Raw genomic sequence first — 24,356 nt, 5'->3', positions numbered from 1 at the left:
TACAGTGGATTCCAGTTAACTGGGACACATCAGGACTAATACATTTTGGCCCAATTAAGCAGCTGCCCCAGTTAGCCAGAGTTTCATGGAAATAGTTAAAAAGGTATAAAAAGGACAAACTGAGTAACAAATTATGTACTGAAATGAAATGCACTACAAATTAGATCATTACCAATAATATTACAGTACTATAAAACTATGTATTCATTCTTAATGGTTATCAACAGATTCTTTTGATTGACTGTAAATGAACAAAATCCATGCAGACACCTAGTGCAGATAATGGACTGCTGTCATACATTGCTTTCAAAGGCTGCATCCTCAAAATCTTCATTTTCCATTGTAACACTCAAGAGGATTGTCAATACCTTCAAATTCTTCATATTTCCTAACTTGTTGAAGCAGTGAAATCATTTCATTTTCACTCCTGGCCATTTCTGGCATCTCCAAGCCTGAATGCTTAAAACCACAGTGAGCAAAACAGTTCTGAATTGTCTTATTGCTTATTTCTCAGCAACTATCAGTGACAAAAATCATTGCTTTTTAAACTCAACTGATGCTATTTAAAATCTGCTCACTCTGAGCACGCTGTGGCGTCTAATGGCACACTTGCATGCAATTGACACTGATGAGAAACTGTTCGACCACAGTCTCCTCTCCCAACTATAGTGTTCCAATTAAACAAGGGAAATCCAAGTAATTTTCTCGATTAGTTTTTGTTCTTTAAGAGTTGTCCCATTTTAGCGGCTGCCCTGGTTAACCAATGGCCTGGATCACCAAAATTCGCTGCATATTTGAATGATCCAGTTCCCCAGGGTACTTGGGCTGGCAGAGAGTATTGTTGAACATATGGGGCAGTTCTTGTGTGAGGTACAGGAGTTTTCACCAAGACACCTGGGATGGAGCAGTTCAGCTAACTAAGAGAGACTGGAAAAGCTAGGTCTGTCCTCTCTAGTCTGAAAAAATCAGAACCAGTTTTAATATCACAGGCATATGTCGTGAAATTTGTTAACTTTGCAACAGTAGTACAATGCAATACATGATAAATACAGGAGACAAAACTGATTATAGTAAATATATATATTTATATTAAATAGTTCCATTAAAACAAGTAGTACAAAAACAATGTTATAACCAGGTTAGATCCTCAGATATTGACACACAGGAACTTGAAATTGCTCACCCTCTCCTGATCCCTCTACGAGGATTGGTTTGTGTTCCCTTGTATACTCTTTCTGAGGTTAAGAGATTGAGAGGGTATATGATCAATGTATATAAAACTACAATGGGCGAGATAGGGAAGATTGCAGGCAACATTTCTCCATATTAAAGTAGAGGATATAGATTTAGGATAAGGGAGAAGAGAGTTAAAGAATAGTAAGTACCTGGACAGCCTCAGAGAGTGGTGGAAGCTGGATTACTGGAGTGACTAGATGACTCACTTAGGCATAGAAGGGCGTGGACTAAGTGCTGGGAGATGCAATTGATACAGAAGGGTCAGTGTGGCTGATTTGGTCAAATAGATGGTTCCCATGTTGTGTTTTTCCATGGTACCAATGACAGCTCCTACTCTCTGCAGTTTTCGGTATACCTGTATTTCATGCTAGGCAGTATGCTACTAAATCTGTGTAGTATTTCATTGTCATATAATATGCAGACCAAAACTGTGCAAAGCACTCTTAAGTATAAAATCCATATTTTATATGAATTCACCTATATCTCCCTTTGTCCCTATTTTCACATTTAATGTTGAGAAACCCAATAGTCCATGAGATTTCAATTATCCTTAATATTTCAGCAATCTGAACTCTTCCATCATATTGTTTTCTCCATTTAAGGTACAATAATCACATTGTTTTTTCTTTAACTGCCATGTACAACCTCAAAGATGCATCATGTGTCAACAATTTTTAAAATTTGGGCATCATTTCCACCAGCTATATATCCAGCTTATTTATGTAGAGAGAGAACAGATGCAATGTCAGATCGGCTCCATGTGGGAGAGCATTAGCCAGTTCCAACTGTTCTGATCAAATGTCCTTGAATTCTGCTTCTCATTTTTCCCTATTAGTTTTTTTTAACCAATTACTTTTCTCTTATTTCTACAGCATTTAATATTTTTCAATAGTTTCCCATGTAACTTGAGTACTGTCACAGAAAATGTTACCACCCTAAATTTTTAGATAAAGAAAGGTTTTAAGAAGCACCTTCAGCAAGATAAAGAGAGATTTTAGGGATGGAATTCTAGGGCTTTGGAAGTTGATAGCGAAATGGAGTATTTAAATTCAGGACTATTCAAGAAGGTAAAAATTAACATGCAGAGAACTTTAAAGGTTTACCGGCCCTAAGGAGCTTGTGGAGTCTGGTTATGTTGCGGGGATGGAAGCCTGGTGGCATTGATAATGAATGCATTTGAGAATATTTCTCTCCTTTCGATCTGAATGAATACACCATGGTTGTAATGGACTTTATTAAAACAGTAGTAGATGAGGGTGTCCCCACAAAATTATTCAGAGCCTTCCCCACCCAGAAGTCCTGAATGAATAATAAAATTCATAATCTGCTGAGGGCCAGATCAGAGGCATTCAAGCCCGGCAACCAAGGAAGTTACAAGACATGCAGGAATGATCTCTGGAAGGCCATCTCATGTCCGAAGTGGCAAGTCTAGACTAAACTGGAATCAATGAACAATGCTTAGCAGCTGTGGAAGGTCTTGAAAGCTTATAAAAGTAAAACTGAGCGACATTGATGATAAAGGGTTTCACTTCCAAATGAACTCAATGTCTTCTGTGCTCGCTTTGACTGTCAAAACATGGAGGAGCCTTCATGAGCTCCCACAGCCCCTGATGATCCTGTGGTTTCAGTCTGAGTCCGACGTGCAAGCATCCTTCATGAGGGTGAACCCACAGAAAGCATACAGCCCAAATGGGGTACCTGGCCAAGTACTGAAGACCTGTGCTGATCAACTGGCTGGATGTTCACTGAGATCTTTAACTTCTTGCTTCAGCAGTCTGACGTACCCATCTACTTCAATCAGGTTTCATTCATACTGGTTCCCAAGAAGAATATGGTAACGAGCCTCAATGACTGTCATCCAATAGCAGTTACATTGACAGTGATGAAGTGTTTTAAGAGGTTGGTGATGAAACATATCAATTACTGCCTTAGAAGTGATTTGAACCCGCTCTAATTTGCCTACCCACACAACAGGTCCACAGCAAAAGTCATCTCATTGGCTCTTTGCTTAACCCTGAAACATGTGGACAGCAAAGATGCATACATCAAGATGCTCTTTATTGACTACACTCAGCATTCAATGCCATCATCCCCTCAAAACTAATCAATAAGCTTCAATACCTTGGCCTCACTACCGCCTTCTGCAATTGAATCCTCAATTTCCTCACTTGCAGACCCCAGTGAGTTTGGATTGGCAACAACATCTCTTCTATTGGCACAGGTGCACCACAAGGCAATGTGCTTAGTCCCCTGATCTACTCACTTGACACTTCTGACTGTGTGGCTAAGCACAGCTCCAATGACATATTCAAGTTTGCTGATGACACCACTATCATAGGCTGAATCAAAGGTGGTGATCAATCAGCATATAGGACAGAGATTGAAAATCAAGTTGAATGGTTTCATAATAACAACCTCTTACTCAATGTCAGCAAGACCAAGAAGCTGATTTTTGACCAGAAGGAGAATACCAGACATCCATCAGCTAGTCCTCATTGGGAGATCAGAGGTGGAGAGGGTCACCGACTTGAAATTCCTCTGTTACAATTTCAGAGGACCTGTCCATGGCCTAGCATGCAAGTGTAATTAAAAAGAAAGCATGACAGTGCTTCTACTTCCTTCGGAGTTTACGGAGATTCGGCACGAAATCGAAAACTCTGACAAACTTCTATAAATGTGCGTTGGAGAGCATGCTGTCTGGCTGCATTAGAGCTTGGTATAGAAACACCAACGCCCTTGAACGGAAACTCCTACAAAAAATAGAGGATATGCCCCAGTCCATCACGGATAACGTCCTCCCCATCATTGAGCACATCTACACAGAACATCGTCGCAGAAAAGCAACATCCATCATCCAGAATTCCCACCACCCAGGTCATACTCTCTTCTCACTGCTGCTATCAGGAAGATGGTACAGGAACCATAGGACACACACCACCAGGTTCAGGAACAGTAATGACCCCTCAACCATCAGGCTCTTGAACAAGACGGGATAATTTCACTCAACTTCACTTGCCCCATCACTGACCTGTTCTCACCACCTATGTAGTCACTTTTAATGATTCTTCACCTCTTGTTCTCAATATTTGTTGTTTATTTATTATTATTTCTTCTTTCTTTTTGCATATGCACTGTTTGTGTTTTACACATTGGTTATACATCCAGTTGTTGCATTCTTTCATTAATTCTATAATGATTATTAGATTTGTTTGAGTATGCCCACAAGGAAATGAATCTCAGATTTGTATTTGGTTACATATATGTACTTCGATAATAAACTTACTGTGAACTTTTAACTTTCTCAATTTCACATGCAAGTTATCAATTATAACAGATGTGGGATGTTGGAATAACCCAGAGATGTTGGTAAACTAGACTGAGAGTTATAAGGCACACAACTTGAATTAGACAAGTATTTTTAAATGATGACACTGAGAAGTAGCACGTCGATGAAAATCAGTAGGGAGCCAAAGGCAAATCCTTTAGAGACTTCAGAGGTATCATTGTGGAGTTGGAAGAGAGGTCAATGCAGATGATTCTCTGAATATGATATACTAAATAAAAATATAACCAGAAAACAACCAGCTGTTCCACTCTGCTGAAAGAGAAAAGTTTTGCAGGATGAGTGGTCAATGTCACAGGAGGCAGACAGGTCAAAAGACTGTAGTTGAGGTTGCAGAGAATGCTATGTGTGACTTTGATAAGTGTTCAGTATTTGGACACAGTATTTTGTCAGGATCAGAAAGCTGGTTAGAAGGACTGGTGAGGAAACAATAAATATGGGTCAGATAGAAAAGGAAGTTTGAAGGTAAGTTGGTCATTTATAAGGTCGATGTAGTCATGTAGCTTTATGGGGAATGATAGTGATGGAAGTAGAGAACAGAATAGAATGATGATGGAAGGTTTGAAGGTGGCAGGACAATTACTGGGAAGAAGGAAACACTTGCACTATTATCATGGACCAACACCTTTAGCACAAACCATGCATTTATGAAATATGAAACCGTAAACTCTTGAAATTCTGCTGCTACTCTTATTCATTCAGAGTTCATCAGCATAAAATGGTCATAGAAAAGAACATATAGTATTTAACAAAGAATTAATCAGACATGAATATCTTCACTGATTTACTTTTAACTCAGATTACTGTGGGAAAAGTTATGCTACCTCTCATACCCTAAAAGTCAAATGTTGAATTAGACCTTAGGCAACAGTAAAAAGAGGTCCATGAGTTATCAAATGTTAATTTTATTTAAAGTTTAAATACAGTCAAATGAAAGAAATTGGTAGATTAGTAGGTATAAAGGTAAGAAAGAAAGAATGTATGTTCTTAAAATCAAAAATGTAATTTTTCGATAGTGAGAAATATTTAAATGCACAGAAACAGGAATAAAATTGCCTCATTTTCTTACATGAATATGTAAAATGATAATTAGATAAGTGTTCATTACTGTACACTGAAGCTTACTAGAACCTGATAAAGCCAATTGCCATTTATTGATTAAACTACTATTGAAATCAAAGGAGAAATCACCAGGGTGACATGAAATCTTGATTAGAAATCCAAACCAGAATTGAAGCTACTGAACAAATATTTTTAAGGAGTGCTTTTCACTCACCACCGCAAATGAGTTTATTAAATGTCAAGTAACATTAAAACTGCCATTTTGATTCTCATTGTATATAATACACTTCCAGTGATAATAAACTTGTAATGAAACATATTTCCTCTGAAATACCAAGAACCCTTGGTTTTATTTGTTGTATATGGTGAGTTTATGCATCACAACATTCAGCTAATCTATTCTACTTTATCTGTGCTATAAGACAAATCAATTAACTTTCACCCCAGGAGCTGAGAATAAATGATAATAGGAATCACCCTTCATGTTTAAATCACAATATCAATGTATTCTTCCTTCTTGCTTATTGCCAATAACTTAACACACAAAGGAAGTTTATCACTCATTATTCACTTGTTACTTCACTTCTGAGCAATGCAGTAGCTACTACATTTTCTAACATATCCATATTAGATCTTCCGTCCATTGACTCTGGTACTTGCAGTGATTTTGGAATGGAAACATTCTATGAATGGATTACTCCTGCTCTCGGTCTTCCCAGTTCCAGAAAATTAAATGATGAGAAATCGCTGAGAGTATTAAATCACAACACACAATCTTCTTTAAAAGGAAATTACCTTATAACTCAAAGACAACACAATTACTGTGTTGAGATAACAATCCTGAAAGTTAGCAGAAGAATCAAGAGAGTAAAATTGATCACAAGTAGCACCTGACAATTTAATTTTGTGGGCATTAAGATATTGAATGCCCTGTACTGGGCCCAGCACATAGGTGCAATCACCAGGAAGGCATGCAAGTCTATTTACTTTCAGAGCCAGTTAAGAAAGTTTAGCTGCAGATCTTCTCTGGAATAGCTGCTGCCATTCACGCCCACAAGTCATGAATAGTGATGATATACAATATGATTAAATTCAGCTATCACCCACTAACATTCAGTGGTATTACTACCATCAAAATCCTCACTATCAATATCTTGGCGATTACCACCCACCACAAACTGAACATAGAAACGTGATTTCAGGCAGATCAGGGGCTAGGAATTTTGTAGCCCGTAACTTACCTCTTAACTCTCTACAGCATATGCACCATCTTTGGTGCTTAAGTCAGGAGTGTGATGGATCACTCTTTGCTTGCCTGAAGCAATGCAATTTCAATGACACTCAAGCAGCTCAACACCATGCAACCTAAGTGGCAGACAACTCATCCGCTTCTAATCATCCGCTCCACCACCAACACATAGTTGCTAAAGTTTGCACCATCAACAGGATGCACTCACTAAGACTCTGTAGACAGCACTTACCACACCCATGGCTTATACCAGCTAGAAGGATAAGAACAGCAATAGCAAAAGCACAAGAACACCTCCTGGTAGTTGCTCTCCGAGTCGTGCACCATCCTGGAATGTGGGTGAATGTCCTGGATCCATCCCTCTCCAACAACACTTTGAATCTCTCCAACTTCTGACGTGACATTAAGTGCCCACAGGGAAGATGAGTGCAGGATAGACACCATGCACCATAGAAAGCACCTGGTTCTCTCTGTCTGGATAGGAACATGGAAGTGTATTCAGTTCACCACGAATTAATGGAATCCATTATTTCCTTAAGGCAGGAAAAGGAAACCAGTAAGTGTACATCCTCTTCCTCGGTGAATTCCAGAGGTAGTGCAGATTTGCACTAATAAAACAGTGAGGCGTTTTATGTTTAGGAAAACTGTAACAACTCATTTTTGTACTCCAAATACTGAACACAAAGCCCAGTAACAGAAACTCATGTAATCATGTCATCACTTCAGACCAGGCTCTTAAAGTGAACCCCAACTCAATGTCAGTGGTTGTGAAGTATGTACATTTTCACCAATTACATTACCCTCCACAGTTCCCCACCCCCGGAATTCACTAAAATCAACATTGTGAGCCTGTCTGGAGCTCGGACGAGATGCCCAGCTCTGGTCCTACGTTCCATGGGTGGAGAAACAGCAGGTGCCTCTGGCTCAACCCCAGAGGAGTGTTGACACACTCATGGTCATGTTGTGATGGCTGGGGTATGGTAGCAGAATTATCCAAATCTTGGTCAGCTGGTTTAAAGCAATGTACTGAAATACATTCAGGTTTACCCCTCTCATCTATGATAAAAGCTTTTACCCTCCATTCCAAAACACAGAACAAGCCACCGTAAGGGGGCCTAAGGAGAAGCTGCTGTGCAACATGGCAGATGAAAACAAACCAGGAGGAATGGAGGTCAACAGGAACCCAAGAGTGATGGGAGGTAGGAATAGGTGCAAAGAAATTGAATGCAGTGAGGAGAGTGGAACGCTGTTGAAAGGCCAACCAAGTGGTCGTGGTGTCAGGAATACAACTACCTGGTGCTTGTATCGGCTGCCTGTATACCAATTCAGCCACAGATGACTGCAGGTCCTCTTTTGGAGCAGTTCTGAACCCCAGCAGCCGATCATGCCAACACTCATCGGTCATGGAATCCCTCAGAGCAGCCTTTAAGGAGCGGTGAAACCACTCACATAGGCCATTGGACTGCGGGTGATACACCATGGTGTGATGTGGCCTAACACCAAGGTTCTGGGCCATTGCAGCGCAGAGGTCTGAAATGAATTGGGGACTGCGGTCAGAGGAAATATCAGATGGGGTGCAAAACCGAGCAACCCAGGTACTGATGAACGCCCGAGCCATGTCTGCCGCTGTCGTTGATGCCAGAGGGACAACCTCTGGCCACCTGGCTGAACGGTTTGCTATGATAAGGAGGTGTGTGAAACCGTGGGAGAGGGTGAAGTGGACCAACAAGGTCCACATTGACATGTCAAACCATTGCTCAGGGACCTCATAAGGTGCCAATGCCACCTAAACGAGACAGATAATTCTTGCTTGCTGGCACTCCACACAGGCTGTACTCCAATCATGCACGTCCTTTCTAAGGCAGTGCCACACAAACCAGTTTTTGTAAGGCCTTCCAGCTCAGATGCAAGAGGCCATGTATGGAATTAAAAACAGTCTGCCTCCAGTACGGGGCGAGGGTGACCAGTTGAGACATGCTACAGGAGAGAAATTTCAGCATAAACTCAGCAGGTCACGGAATGAAGCAGTGATAGAAATTCACCGTAGCTAAACACTCCTGTAGTTTTTAGTAGTGTGAGGCAGTAGGAAATCCATAAAAGTGGCTGCTCTTGATGGGAGGAAGTTTTGCACCTGCGACGGAGATGTAATGGCCAAGAAAGTCAATGGTTGGTAACCCAAACTGGCAGGTTTAATAATCAATCCATGTCGGCTTAAGGACTCAAAAAGTGTGCGGAGATGAGATACTTGTTTGGATTTGGATGCACTGGCGACAAGTATGTCATCCAGGTAAACGAAAGGAAAGCCTAAGTCTTTTAATATAGAGTCCATCAGCTGTTGGAAAGTCTGTGCTACATTCTTCAGTTCTAGCAGCATGCACAGAAACTCACAGAGGCCAATTGGGGTTGTGACAGCCATTTTGGGAGTGTCCTCTGAGCACACAGGCAACTGATGGTTGCCCCAAACTAAATCGACTTGAGAAAAAATTAACTTTCCAACTAAACACGCCGAAAAGTCTTGGATGTGTGGGATTGGGTAATGATCGGGGTGGTGACCTTGTTAAGGCATCAGTAATCACCACATGAGCGGCACTCACCATCGGACTTACAGACCAAATGGTGGAGCAAGGCTCAGAGGCTATTCAACCGGTGTACAACACCAAGTCTTACCATGATGGCAAACTCAGCCTTTGCAGTTGCCAGCTTTTTTGGGTCCAGTCTATGCATGTAGGCCAGTTGTGGAAATGAGGTGCTCGACCCCATGTTTTGAGACTGTCGTTGAGAATGGGTGCTTGGTGAGGTTTGGGAATTCACCCAGCAGCAAGTATACTCACATCCAGTGGTGCACGTGCTTGACAGAGTCATTGTGGGGATCTTCCTAGGGAAGAAGGGTAACGACCCAAATTCTTTGACATGCACAAGCCGGCAGTCCTTAAGATCAGCTTACAGTCCTTGGGCACACAGGAAATCGGCACCGAGCAGAGGTCTAGCCACTTTAGCCTGGACGAAGTCCCATGTGTAACATCACCTTCTGAAGCAGAGCATCATCCATCGTATCCCATAAAACTAGATCGTGCCGTCATTGGCGGCCTCCAGTGAGGTTTCATCATTCTTTGCCCTCTCATCAGTTGCAAGCTCCCTATAATCCATCACGGGCGCATTAGTGAAGGGCTTTGCAAACTTGATCAGACATTTGCTGCATGAAAAGTTCTTTAAAAATAAACAAGGATGGTGATTTCCCGGGAGAGACAGCATGTGGTTCATTAGCTCTGATGGCTTAGCATCCCCGAGGCCAGGCAAGGAGAGCAACTGTTTGGCGTGATCAGACTCTGATAGTCCAAAAGTCTGTAATAGGTGAGTCTTCAGCAATCGGTACTTAACGCTTTCAGGTGGCTGTTCTAATAGACTTACAACTCACACAGCCGTGGAGTTGCTGAGTGATGTTATCACATAGTAAAATTTGGTGTCCTCGGTGGAGAAGTCTCATAGCACAAATTGGGCCTCGGTGTGTACAAATCAGGCCACTGCATTTTCCTCCAAAAGCTCCAGCAGTTTCAAAGCGACTACATTGGTCAACATGTTTAATAACTCTGGAATCATCCTAGATCATCGGGGTCACTAATGCAGGTTTTCACAAATAAACTGGCCTATGGCATTTTATGTTTAAGAAAAGCCATAACAATTTATTTATTGTATTCCAAGCACTGAACACAAAGCACAGTACCAGAAACTCACGTAATTATATCATCATATCAGACCTGCCTCTTAAAGTGAACCTCAACTCAGGGTCGGTGGTTGTGAATTATGTATATTTCCACCAAATACATGACCCTACAATAGCAGCGAAGATAAACTGTTGATTTAAATGCACAACACCAAGACTGTAACCCAAAATGCTTAGTTAGAATAAGGTGAGAACAGGCAATAGATACTAACCAAAAAATGCATCAAAGGTTCATAAACACATAGGGGAATGATTCACCTTAGTTGCAGCCACAAATGTTGTCAATCATGATGTTGATCTGGTTAATAGCAGGGCAGAAGCTCAATGGGAACTTTGGAGTTGAACGAAATGTGAGTATATACTCAGAGAGTCAATGACTTTAAACATGATTTATCTTTTAAGTCTATGAATTGGAAAGGAAATCTGGATTGTGGCTGCTTGTAGGAGCTGAGGGGATGAATACAAGAGGATCGGTTATTACAGTAGCTTTGCAATGGAGTACATTTCCTACAGGAACCAATTATGATGTTGATAACATGGAAGCTAAGAATAGAATATTAATGATATGCAGGTTATTAAGGAGTGGAATCTAAATGATGTGCATTTTTGGCAGTTTTTGTTTTTAGTTCTGAATTTCATAGTGCATCACTATGAAACTACTATGACTACTTTTAAGTGCATTAGCCAACCACTTTTTCAGTCTTGCCAAGTGAAATAAGCTTTATGGCAAGAATGGAACACTGGAAAAAGCCAGAAGAAAATAAGTTACACGTATGACCATAAGACATAGGAGAATTAGGCCATTTGGCCCATTGAATCTGCTCTGCCACTTAATTGTGGCTGATCCATTTCACATTTTAGAACCAACCTCCTGCTTTCTCTCCATAACTCTCAATGCTCTGACTAATCAAGAACATATCAATCTCTGCCTTAAATATACTAATGATTTGGCCTCCACAGCTGCCTGTCCAAAAGAATTACACAGATTCACCACTCTCTGGCTAAAGAAATTCCTCATCTCCATTCTAAAAGCACTCCCCACTAGTCTGAAGATGTGTCTGGTTTTAGACTCTCCCACAATAGGAAACATCCTCTCCATATCCACCCTACCCAGGCCTTTCATCATCCCATGGATTTCAATGAGATTGCCCTTCATCATTCTGAATTCCAGTGAGTACAGGCCCAGAGCCATGAAGCACTCTTCATATAAGCCTTTCAATCCCAGAATCATTTTCGTGAACCTACTTTGAACCCTTTTCAATGTCAGCACATCCTTCCTGAGATAAGGGACCCAAAACTGCTCACATACTCCAAGTCAGCCTCTACGGTGCCTTATAAAGCTTCAGTGTTACATCCTTGCTTTTATATTCTAGTCCTCTCGAAATGAATGTGAACTTTGCATTTGTCTTCCTTACCACTACCTCAACCTGCAAATAAACCTTTAGGGAATCCTGCACAAGGACTCCCAAGTCTCTTTGAATCTCAGATTTTAGAACTTTCTCTCCACTTAGGAAACAGCCTACCCTTTTATCTCTTCTACCGAAGTTCATGACCTTGCACTTCCCAACACTGTATCCTTACCACTTCTTTGGGCAATTTCCTAATCTGTCTAAGTCCTTCAGTACCCTGTCTGCTTCTTCGACATTATCTGCCACTCCATCTACCTTCATATTGTACCCAAACTTGGCCACAAAGCCATCAATTCCATCATCCAAATACGAGGAAATCTGCAGATGCTGGAAATTCAAACAGCACACACAAAATGCTGGTGGAACACAGCAGGGCAGGCAGCATCTATAGGGAGAAGCACTGTCGACGTTTCCGGCCGAGACCCTTCGTCAGGACTGACAAAGGGTCTCCGCCGGAAACGTCGACAGTGCTTCTCCCTATAGATGCTGCCTGCCCTGCTGTGTTCCACCATCATCCAAATCACTGACATATTATGTAAAAAGAAGCGGTCCCAACACAAACCCCTGTGAACACCACGAGTCAATGGTAGTCAACCAGATAGGGCTTCCTTTATTCCCACTCCTTGCCTCCTGCCAATCAGCCAATGCTAGTATCTTTCCTGCAATACTACAGCCTCTTAGATGGTTAAGCAGCCTCATGTGTGGCATCTTCTTAAAGGCCTTCTGGAAATCCAAGTACATAACATCCACTGATTCTTCTTTGTCTATCCTGTATGTTATTTCTTCAAATAATTCCAACAGATTTATCAGGCAAGATTTCCCTTATGGAAACCATGCTAACTTCATTATGTACCTCCAAATACCCCAAAACCACATCCATAACAATTGACTCCAACATCTTCACAACCACTGAGGCCAGGCTAACTGGGCTATAATTTCCTTTCTCCTGCCTCTCTCCCCTTTTGAAGAGTGAGTGACATTTCCAGTCTTCTGGAACTATGCCAGAATCCATTGATTCTCGAAAGATCATTATTAGCCTCCACAATCTCTTTAGCCACCTCTGTCAGAACTCTTGGGTATAGACCATCTGGTCCAGGTGACTTAACTATCTTCAAGCCTTTCAGTTTCTAAGCACCTTCTCCCTAGCAATGACAACTTCACTCACTTCTGCCCCTGACACTCTCGAATTTCCAGCATACTGCTACTGTCTTCCACAGTAAAGATTGATGCAAAATATTTATTCAGTTCATCTGCCATTTCCTTATCCCACAGTACTATCTCTCCAGCATCATTTTCCAGTTTTCGATATCTACTCTCACTTCTTTTTTATACTTTATGTATCTGAAGAAACTTTTGGTGTGCTCTTTAATATTATTAGCTAGCTTACTTTTATATTCCATCTCTACCTTCTTAATAACTTTTTCTAGTTGCCTTCTGTTGGTATTTAAAAGCTTCCCAATCCTCTAATGTTTTGCTTTATTATATACTCTCTCTTTGGTTTATATGTTGGTTTTGACTTCTCTTGTCAGCCAAAGCTGCATCATTCTGTTTTTAAAATATTTCTTCCTCTTTGGGATTTATCTATCCTGCATGTTCTAAATTGCTCCCAGAAACTCCAGCCATTGCTATTCTGCCATCATCCCTGCTAGTGTTCCCTTCCAATCAATTTTGGCCAACTCTTCTCTCATGCATCTGTAATTCCCTTCACTCCACTGATACATTAATACATCTGATATTATCATTCTAAAATTGCATAGTGAATTCTATCATATGATCACTTGTCTCTAAATGTTCCCTTACCTTAAGCTCTCTAATCAATTCCAGTTCATTGCACAACAACCAGTGCAGAATACCTGATCTCCTAGTGGGCTCAACCACAAGCTGCTCTAAAAAGTTATCTCATGGGCATTTCACAAATTCTCTCTTGGAATCTTGCACTAACCTGGTTTTCCCAATCCATCTGCATATTAAAATCCCCCTTCACTATCATAACATTGTGCTTTTGACATGCATATTCTATCTCCCAATGTAATTTGTAGACAACATTTTTGCTACTGTTTGGAGGTCCAACTCCATTCATGGTCTATCCACAACAATTCTATACCTTCCGATCCTAAGTCACCTCTTTCGAATGATTTGATTTTACGTTTTTTTTTACCAACAGAGCCACCCCATCCTTTCTGCCTACCCTGCTGTCATTTTGATACAATGTGTATACCTGAGCGTTAAGCTCTCAACGATAGTCTTTCAGCCACGATTCAGTGATGCACTAAATGTGATAACTGCCAATCTCTGACTGCGCTACAAGTTCATCGACCTTATTTCATAAACACCTTCAGTCTTGTATTCCATCACTCTCTTCGATTTTGTCTCCCTTTCACTCATGCCGTTGACTCCCTGTCATCAGCCTCTCCTTGCTAGCAGTCTCACTACGCACCGCATCTGTTTGTAAACCAACGTTCCCATCCACATCCCTAACACTCCAGTTCCCACCCCTCTGCTAAATGAGTTGAAACCCTCCCCAACAGCTCTAGCAAGCCTGGTCCACAAGGTTATTGGTTCCCCTCGGGTTCAGCTGTAAACCATCCTTTTTGTACAAGTTATCCCTTCCCCAGAAGAGATCCCAATGATCCAGAAATCTAAACCCATCTGACCCATCATAGTGAATTTTAATTTTATATTCATCTGTTGATAAGAGAGCATACCTTTTCAGGAACTTATTTGACCACAGTTCAACCAAGATGAAACAAATAAGAATAACTTACTTAAAATTGCAGCATTATTGCTCATTCAATAACCGCAAGATAGCCATGAACCACTGTTTAATATCTTGCTTTACAACAGACTCCTCTGTGGATGAATTTCAAAATGCCCTACTGTGAGATAATATGCATTAAAAATTGCACTACACTCCTCTAAGTTTGTTATTTGCAGGAGAGCTACGGACATTTCTAATCTGCTTTCAATAACTATGTTAGATTTGGTTTCAGTATGGCTCTCATGTGTCTGATTAGTTATAAATAGGAACCTTAAATTCTGTACGTTACATAAGAAATAATATTATTGACTTGTCAAGCCATATGGAGTACAATTCAGTATCTACCCAAATGATCTCCTCATAAAATGTTCCGCAATTTTCTCTATTCCTGCTCAGCCAAACTAGATCATTGAAGTTACAAAATTACATCTACTATAAAGATGTGTTACTTTGATTAAAGACCTTATTCATTGCGGGTATTGCTCGCTTTTACCCAGCACTAGAACTGACTTTAAAAAGCAAGGTGAAAGCTGAGGGTAAACCAGTATCGTGGGTCACCATTACGTTGAAATACAAAGGCTCAGAATTCTATCTTTCCATCCAAAAGGGGTGAGTAAGCAGGAGAGATTTCTTACCTACGTGAAGGTCACTCAGAATGCCAGGTTTTCGGATGGCCACTCAGCAAAGATCAACACCAGCAAAATGTGTAGCCCAACGAACAGCAGTATTCTGCACATACTGCTGTCTCTTTGCCAGAACTCCTATGGGTATGGACTGCCCTACTGATTCCAGAGCAGTGGCAATATCAGCATAGTTCATACTCCTTTAAGTACGTAGATATTTCATTGATACCACCATATCACTTACAGGAATCAACTTTCACCTTTAAGCTCCCTAAAAAAAGGGGCACGTTTACTGTGTTACAAACTCTAACTGGAAATGCTACAGTGCTTTTCACTTTTAGATTTTCTCTCCTGTTGTTACTATGTACAAATAGGTGAGTAATAGCTTTGGTGTGGCAGTACACAAAAGAACAAACTAAAGTTATGCCAATATGTCATCAACTATATTATTACCCATTATAATTCAGTACTTCTATATTCATTTTGATAGTTATCAGTAGGGCACAGACAAATTAAAATAGCTGATTAATGCTCATGTACAAAATATAGCGGCATATGAACCCAAAGTATGGTTAGTCTCTGAACTGATCACTGTAAATTACCACCAATGTAGTGCAATTATAGGGAATATGGGAAGAAATATAGGGAACATGGACAAGGTTGGATCACTCTGGGTGCCAATCTGATTTGGAGAGGCTGAGAACGTCTTCTTCAGCAGCAAAATCTATGCCCAGAGCAATTTGCTGCAGTGGAGCACGGGTCCTAATGGGGTACGATCCTTCATTCAGGCAATTTAAACTCCAGCCCAGATAGACTGCGTGCTCTTCTCTCTGCAGCGCTAAGGCTGTGAGACTGATCCTGGCTGCTGTCTTCCATGTTTGCAAACTTTGCAGTGATTTGCCCCGCTAACATGATAAACTGCACATCGAGGCTTTGGGCCTACTCTGAGCTGCTCTGGGGATTTGGCGCAAAGGACTCAATTTGGTTCAGAACACTATTGTTCTTGCTCATTTCTATTGTTTGTATGATTTGTTCTTTTCTCTCTTTCTCTGAATGCAGAGAGGATTGAGGGGTTGGTCTTTTTTAAAATTAGGCTCTTTTGGGTTGCTTGCTTTGAATTTATACATTCTTTGATAATAAATCCACTTTGAATTCTGAATCTTGAATCTCTGAAGTACTACAGGGAAAATTATAGAAACATAGAAAACGTACAGCACAATACAGGCTCTTTGGCCCACAATGCTGTGCTGAACATGTACTTACTTTAGAAATTACCTAGAGTTACCCATAGCCCTCTATTTTTCTGAGCTCCATGTACCTGTCCAGGAGTCTCTTAAAAGACACTATCATATCTGCTTCCACCACCGTCACCGACAGCCCACTCCATGCACTCACCACTCTCTGAGTAAAAAACTTACCCCTGACATTTTCTCTGTACCTCCTTCCAAGCACCTTAAAACTGTGCCTTCTCATGCTAGACATTTCAGCCCTGGGAAAAAGCCTCTGACTATCAACACAGTCAATGCCTCTCATCATCTTGTTCACCTCTATCAGGTCACCACTCATCCTCCGTCAATCCAAGGAGAAAACGCCAAGTTCACTCAACCAATTGGGAAACGGGATTGTTCTTATACCTGCATTAACTCAGTGGGGTGAATGGCTGCTTTCTATATCATAAGGATATATGGAATGGGTAGCAGTGAGAGCAGATTCAATTGTGGAGTTCGGCAAGAACTACGATGTTGTGGCCGTTACTGAAACTTGGTTGGAGGAAGGGTAGGATTGGATGATGCAGGTTCCGGGGTTCAGGTGTTTTAAAAGGAATAGGATGGGAGGTAGAAAAGGGGGGGGGGAGTAGCATTGCTGGTCAGGGATAGTATCACGGCTATAGAAAGGGAGGACGCTGCAGAGGGAGTATCCACTAAGTCGGTCTGGGTGGAAGTCAGAAATAGGAAGTGATAAGTCACTGTGCTGGGACTATAGGCCCCCAAAAAGCCCTCGGGACACCGAGGAGAAGATAAGTAGGCAGATTTTAGAATGGTGCACAAAATACAGGGTAGTAGTTATGGGTGATTTCAACTTCCCTCATATTGACTGGCACCTCCTGAGTGCAAGGGGATTAGATGGGGCTGAATTTGTCAGGTGTGTTCAAGAAGGATTCCTGATACAGTATGTGGACCAGCCGACGAGAAGAGAGGCTATACTGGATCTAGTTCTGGGTAATGAACCTGGTCAGGTGACAGACCTCTTGGTGGGGGAGCATTTTGGTGAGAGTGACCACAACTCCGTTAGCTTCAGCATAGCTATGGAAAGGGATAAAATCAGACGAAATAATAAAGTGCTTAACTAGGGAAGGGCTAACTTTGAAGGGATGAGGCAGGAACTAGCGAGAGTAAATTGGAAACAGATGTTCAAAGGGGAAAGCACAGAAGTAATGTGGGAGAAGTTTAGGGACCACTTGAGCTGGGTTCAGGATAGGTTTGTCCCACTGAGGCAAGGAAAACATGGAAGGAAAAGGGAACCGTGGCTGACGAAACACGTGAGTACAAACCAGAAGACTGAGTATAGGATTAATGGTCAGTTACTTACGAGTGTGGATGAACAAAGGGAGCTTGGAGTTCAAATCCATACATCCCTCAAGGTCGCTGCGCAGGTTGATAGGGTAGTTAAGAAGGCCTATGGGATGTTAGGCTTCATTAACAGGGGATTAAGTTCAAGAGTAGAGAGGTCATGTTGCAACTCTACAGATCTCTGGTGAGACTGCACTTAAAGTATTGTGTTCAGTTCTGGTCACCTCATTATAGGAAGGATGTGGAAGCTATGGAGAGGGTTCAGAGGAGATTTACCAGGATGTTGCCTGGTTTGGAGAACAAGTCATATGAAGCAAGGTTAGCAGAGCTGGGACTTTTCTCTTTGGAGCGTAGAAGAATGAGAGGGGACTTGATAGAGGTCTACAAGATTATGAGAGGCATAGATAGGGTGGATTGTCAGTAACTGTTTCCCAGGGCACCAATAGCAAACACCAGAGGGCATATGTACAAAATTAAGTTTAGGGGAAACATCAGGGGCAAGTTTTTTAACACATAGGGTTGTGAGTGCCTGGAATGACTTGCCAAAGATGGTGGTGGAGGCTAAAACATTAGGGGTATTTAAGAGCCTCTTGGACAGGCACATGAATGAAAGAAAAATAGAGGGTTATGGGGTAGTGTGGGTTTAGTACTTTTTTTAAGGATTATATGGGTCGGCACAACATGGAGGGCTGAAGGGTCTGTACCGTGCTGTAATGTTCTATGGTTCTAGTGGAGGGCTTTGAGGCCTTCTTGATGGAGAATTGAAGGGTATAAGGATTGGACATCCATAGTGAAAATGAAGCGGTCGGGACGGGGGAACTGGAAGTTATTGAAGAGGTTGAGGGCATGGGATGTATCCTGGATGTAGGGGGGGAAGGACTGAACTACGGGTGACAAAATGGAGTCCAGGTAGGCAGATACAAGTTCGGTGGGGCAGGAGCAGGCTGAAACTATAGGCCTAGCAGGACAGTCAGGCTTGTGGATCTTGGGGAGGAGGTAAAACCAAGCAGTGCAGGGTGTGGTAATTATGAGTTTTTTGGCTGAGGATGGAAGGTCTCTGGAGTTGATAAGGGTGGTGATGGTATGGGAGACAATAGTTTGATGTTTTTTGGTGGGGTCCTGTTCCAGGGGTAAGTAAGAGGAGGTGTCAGAGAGCTGTCGTTTGGCCTCATTGAGGTAGAGGACCCTCTGCCAGACCATTCCCTCTCCTTTCCCCCATCCCAGTTTCACTCTGCCTCCTCCTCCAGCTGCCCATCACCTCTCTCATGATTCTGCCTTCTTCTACTACACGTAGTGCTTTCCCCTTACATTCCTTCTTCACCTTTCCTGCCTTCCCTTCCCTGCTTCCCCCCCACCCCTTGATCTTTCCTCTTATTGGTTTTTCACCTAGCACCTACCATCCTTCTCCTTCGCACCCGCTTTATAGGCCCCCTGCCCCCTCCCTCTTCAGTCCTGACAAAGGGTCTCGGCCCGAAACATTGACTGCTCGTTTCCACAGATGCTGCCCGACCTGCTGAGTTCCTCCAGGGTGTTGTACATGTTGCTACCCCCAATATAATACAGCTTATGAACTTCTGTATTTTTTAACATTGAGCTTGCATTGTTACTTTCTGTGACATGTATTTTTACTCTCAGAGCTCTCAATTCATCTAGCCCATTGTGATCTGTACATTGCAAGTAATATGCAACCTAGATTTAATGTTGAAATTCATTTTCTGATTATTTGTTCTTTCAGCAGCACAACCTCCGCACCTCTTCCTCAACCCTAACACCAATTTAAAGCCATGTAAAACGTTTTCAACTATGTTCTTAATTTTAAAATGCAAGTCATTAATATAAATTATTAACCACATTATAGAGGAATGCAACAAATAACATATGACCATTCTAAATGGCTATTCTTGTTTTCAGCTCACAGTTTTTTGCCTTGATGCCAGCAAGCCATCTATTCTGCTACAGTTGTCAAGCTCCATGCTCTGGCCACTTTCATTAAACAATCACATGGCATGTTACTGTATTTTTTTTTGGATAAATTAAATTCACTACGATTCAGGAAGACAGTTTAAGAAAGATGGTTTCAATTTCTACCTGCGTCTTCAAGTAGAACCGTTTCCTAATTTAACATCTAAAATACCCAGCTCTTATTTTATACTACATCCCATAGTTATAAGGCCTAGAACTACAATTTGCAGCCATCAAATAAGATTTCTATCACTTACCCCACTGAATTCCTGTAATATACTGAAAAGTACAACTACCTCATTATTTTTAAATTTCTAGGAACAGAGCTCTAATTTGCATTTCTTTCTCATTTACATAAGAAATAGGAGCAGGAGTATGGCATCAAGCTAGCTCTGCCATTCGATAAGATCATGGCTGATCCAGCTGTGTACTTAACTCTACCTACTTGTTTTTTCCCATAACCCTTATTGCCCCTGCTATGCAAAAATCTACTTGTGTTTTAAATATATTAGCCCCTACTGCTTCCCTGTCCAGGGAATTCCATAGATTTACTACTCTCTGGGAAAAGCAGTTTCTCCTCACCTCATTTCTGTCCTAAATCTACTCCCACAAATCTTGAGACCACGTTTGTTCAGGTGTCCAGATATCAATGTGTTAGCCCAATATATTTTTATTTGATGTGTTCTCTCTAAATGGACCCAGTACCTCAATGGAAGTCCAAACCAGGAAACACAGGAACATAGAATCAGGCCCTTCTGCCCACAATGTTGTGCCGACCTTTGAACCTACTCCAAAAACAATCACTCCCTTCCCTCCATTTTTCTTTCACGCGTGTGCCTATCCAGGAGTTTCTTAGGTGTCCTTAATGTATCTGTCTGTACCACCACTCCTGGTAGAGTCTTCCACACATCCACCACTCTATAAAAAAAAACTACCTCTGACACACCCCTGTACTTTTCTACAATCACTTTAAAATCTTTCCTTCTTATATTAGCCATTTCCACCCTGGGAAAAAGGCCTGACTGTCCATTCGATCTATGTCTCTTATCATCCTATACAACTCTATCAAAGTTGCCTGTCATCCTCTTTCACACTCAAACTTTCCTCATAAAACATGCTCCCTAATCCAGGCAGCATCCTGGTAAATCTCCTCTGCAATCTCCCTAAAGCTTCCACATCTTTCCTATAATGATATGACCAGAAATGAACAATATGCTCCAAGTGTGGTGTCCAAAGTGTGTGGTCAAACCAGAGCTTTATATACCTGTAGGTAAACTCCTACTCTCCCAAAACTCAGTCTCCTAATCTTCCACTACTCATTAGCCTTTTTGTAGTTGTCTGTACATACCTGACATTTTAATCACAATACCTTAAATGAAGATGGTGCAATAGATTATCTTTGAAAGCTGAAGAAGTCAAGCAGCACAAGAAATGGCAATACACCACAGTCAGAGCGAATTACTTTCATCTCCATAAATGTTATTTCCTCCCACTCTTCAACCGTCTTGCTCAGATTCTTAACCTCCCTATCAACCTCCATTAATCTCAGCCCACATCACAACCTTCTCTGAGTCAACATACAGAGAAATAGCTTGCATGCATCATCTTTTGATATTCATTTCAAACTTTTCATCACCTACCCTGTCCTCTGCACTGTATGCTTTCTTTGACTATTTTCATAATATTCAATGTCAATCATGCCACAAATGCAATCAGCTAAACCACAGGAAGACTGGAGATCTAATTATTATATCATTAACATCAATTCTGCTCTTCATCATGAACACAAAACATCACCTAAATCAGCAAATTATTTATTTTAATTTCAGCGCATCATTGTCTCCCTGACCCTTTCCCACTCCTCTTCTTCTACCACCCTTATTTCCCTTGTTCACCTATTACTTCCCATCCCCCTTTCTCCCGTCTGACTCCTCTGCTTTAAGACAGTGAACTAGCGGCATTTTGCCCTTGGGAGACGGCAATAGTCCAACAGCGTACTTATATCCCTCCAAGTGATCACATGGTTCTCTTGTTGCCACAGTCCACACTTGATACTACGTATCCATCCAGAAGTCATGCATTCCTTTCCAAATGAATGTTCTCCTCAGTTACATGCTTCCCCCAAGTAGGACCCATATACTGACCCCATGGCTTATTATGTTAAAATATGCATTGTAATTTTCAGTAAGATTTCTATCTTACAGCTATGAATCTACAAAACATGAACAATTAACAGCTATAGGTGTGATTTAATAAAACCATAACATTATATAACATTGGGCCAAATGGCCTAATTCTACTCCTTCAAGTCTGCTCTGCCATTCCACTGTGGCTGATTTATTATCACCATCAACCCATTCTCCTGCCTTCTCCCTCTAACCTTTGACACCTGTACTCATCGAGAATCTGTCAACATCCACCTTAAATATACTCAATGACCTTGCCTCCACATTCATCATGGCAATGAATTCCACAGATTCACCACTCTCTGGATAAAGAAATGCCTCCTTTTTGACAGGCCTGCTTTTGCAAAGTTGTGCATAATTTTTTAACTTTGCCATGTAACCAGAACATGCCAGAATGTAGTATTCCATGGGCAGTGCAATTGGGCAGATTGATAGAACTCAATCACTTTTTTGTTGTAGTTGTGCTGAAAGCAAAAATAAAGTACACTTAAGGTAGCATGATGTTAATACTAAATGCAAGAGTTGATCTTTTGCAAAAGACAAGCATTTTTAACTTTAGTCTAGTCCATCACTTAGGAGAAACCAGATTGAACCTGAAAATTGAATTCAGAGAAGTTGGATGTTCAGCAGTCACTCTCTTATTTAATTGTATAAGTGTTATGAATGTTGAAAGTCATCTGAGTTTATTTGTACTTAAAAATATACACTTGCTTCAGAAACTCCCAGAAGTCCCATATTTTAGTGCAATCAGGTAATGGTTGCCAGGGTGATTAATTAATTCAAATAGCAATGACAAGGTTTAAGTTTCAGCATAATGTAACTAAACATGCACAAAAGATTATTAGATTTCATTAACTGGACATAATTGTAGATTAAATTGCTTGATCTGTAGTACTAAAATGAGCAGTGAAACCTAGTTGAAATTCCAGACTTTGTTTGATGCCTTCTCCTAGCATTCCACAGAACTTCGCTCATGTCTGCTTTATCACTAACAGGCAGACCCTTTATTTTTATCTGAAGACACAGAGCCATTCTGTTAGGTGTCATAAACTGTGCGAGGAATTACCTTTTAATCATTTCACAAATAACCTGGCTGTGGACGCACTGTCATTGGGGATCTTTGCCTTATTTTGCATTGTTCCCTCCACATCTATTACATCACACTTTCCTTTCAAAATAGAAGTGTGGTACTATAATTACAACATTACTTTGTAACCAAATGCAACTTAATACTAAGAACTGCCCCACTTCCCAATAAAAGATCTGTGCTGTAAGCCAGACAAGTTGGCACCTACCTCTGTGCTAATTAAGTCAATCATATTTAAAAGCTTGGCTTACTATTTCTGCTCAGCGAGGCACTAAAACATTATTTTAAAAACTCTAGCTATTTCATGTTAGACATATTATTAAAAGCCTATCAAATCTATTATTAGAACTACTAGCATTATATACACGTTTACTATCCCATGCAAATCAGCTAACTTGAAAGCAATGGACTGTTTCAAAAATTGTAGAACACAAAGTTCAAATTTCAAAGTAAATTCATCATCAAACTGCATATACAACACCACATACAACCCTGAGATCCATTTTTGCAGGCATACTCAATAAATCCAATAACCACAGTAGAATCAATGAAAGACTGCACCAACTGGGCATACAACTAGTGTGCAAAAGTCAGCAAACCATGTAAATACAAAGAGAAAGAAATAATAACCATCCAGATATAATATTACAGGATAAAGAAACAAGAACAACTTACCTAATAGATACAGCCATTCCAAACATAAACAACATACAGCAATCAATAAATGAAAAACACCAGAAATATGCCGAGTTACAAGAGGAAATTGCAAGACTATGGAACATAAGCAGGGTATACATTGTCCCAATAGTAACATCTACAAGTGGTATCATCCCAAAGTCACTACAGAGGAGCATTAAACAATTAGGCCTACACAGCAATATTTATGAAAATATTCAGAAAGCCACAATACTTAACACCACTAGAACAGTCTGAAAGTTCCTAGCAGTTGAGAAGTAAGTGTGCTTGGTTATGCCCGTACCTCAGGTTTTGCCAGCAACGGGTGAGTGAATAAATAAATAAGCAATAAATATCAAGAACATGAGATGAAGGTTGTGGGAACATTTCAGTGATGGGGCAAATGAAGTTATCCCATTTGGTTCAGGAGCCTGATGGTTCAGGGATAGTAACTGTTCCTGGACCTGGTAGTGTG

The 24,356-nt window shown here is 41.0% G+C and overlaps 1 protein-coding gene across 9 annotated transcripts in view; it reads right to left on the bottom strand.

Annotated features, from left to right (window-relative positions):
* LOC140726875 (microtubule-associated tumor suppressor candidate 2-like) overlaps window positions 1-24,356 on the bottom strand; it is a 442,790-nt gene that overhangs the window by 366,466 nt on the left and 51,968 nt on the right. The window contains exon 1 of one of the 9 annotated variants that reach the window (XM_073043827.1): window positions 15,414-15,573. The exons of 7 other annotated variants lie outside the window; for them this stretch is intronic. The gene's annotated coding sequence lies outside the window, so the exon portion shown is untranslated. Of the gene's footprint in view, window positions 1-14,785; window positions 14,850-15,413; window positions 15,574-24,356 lie in introns of those variants that run through there. One more of the 9 variants, XM_073043828.1, reaches the window with a different exon arrangement.

The sequence above is a fragment of the Hemitrygon akajei genome, chromosome 4 (genome assembly GCF_048418815.1).
Source record: "Hemitrygon akajei chromosome 4, sHemAka1.3, whole genome shotgun sequence".
NCBI classification, from domain to species: domain Eukaryota; kingdom Metazoa; phylum Chordata; class Chondrichthyes; order Myliobatiformes; family Dasyatidae; genus Hemitrygon; species Hemitrygon akajei.
Note: the sequence above shows the minus strand (reverse complement) of the source record. Positions and strands in the feature narration are given on the sequence as shown.